Below are 845 nucleotides of genomic sequence, written 5' to 3'. Positions count from 1 at the left end.
CTCATTCGGCCACTTACAGATAAATTGTAGTCATAATCAATCAACTATAGAAAATACCCAACACTACCAAAAAGCTAAATCACCAAACCCTCAATCGGTCAATCCCAATTTGGAAAGCTTCCATGGCCACTGAAAAAGGTATTATATCAAAGCTCATTTGCCAATAACCACCACAGTTATTAGGATAAAACTATCTAAGTAGTCATGATAATAATTTTAGAATCTATCAGAAGAAAGCCCATAACTGACAACAGCAACATGAAAAGTGCATATATTCCACCTTTCGTCAGGTATTAGATAGAGCACCTACCAGATTTTGGCAACACTACGAGGAAGTAACATTAGAGAATTTATTTTGATTTTCTAGATTGATTAGCCCAAATCAGTTCCTAGTTTCCTGTGCTTTCGGAGGACCAAACAACTATCAAACAACCTTTTCAACACCAATACTTTTTTTTAGAATTCTAGGGCCGAGGCTCCGTCTTTTAACAATTGCCAAAAGACAGTATAGCAGTTTACAGCACAACAGATGGAAAGACCACCTGTTTACATAACATCATAAACGCCAAAATCTTAGAAACACCATAAAGACTCCTCAGGCTATCTTCAACAGGAGACTCTTCTTCTCTGACGTCGGTTGCACTGAGGAGAAAGGAGGAAGATCTAGGGTTTAGGGCGAGCCCACCGCAGCGCGTGTGGGGATCAGGGCACCGTTGCCCAGGCCGCTCGACGGTGGTGCACTCAGCCTAGGGCGAGCACGCGCGTCGACAAGGGGACCGGCGACGGTGCCGCTGCGCTGCTTTTTCTCTTCCGGCTGCGGAGAGAAGAGGAAAGGGAGGGAGAAC

Source organism: Miscanthus floridulus, chromosome 4, assembly GCF_019320115.1.
Source record: "Miscanthus floridulus cultivar M001 chromosome 4, ASM1932011v1, whole genome shotgun sequence".
NCBI lineage: Eukaryota > Viridiplantae > Streptophyta > Magnoliopsida > Poales > Poaceae > Miscanthus > Miscanthus floridulus.
This window is presented reverse-complemented; position numbering follows the sequence as displayed.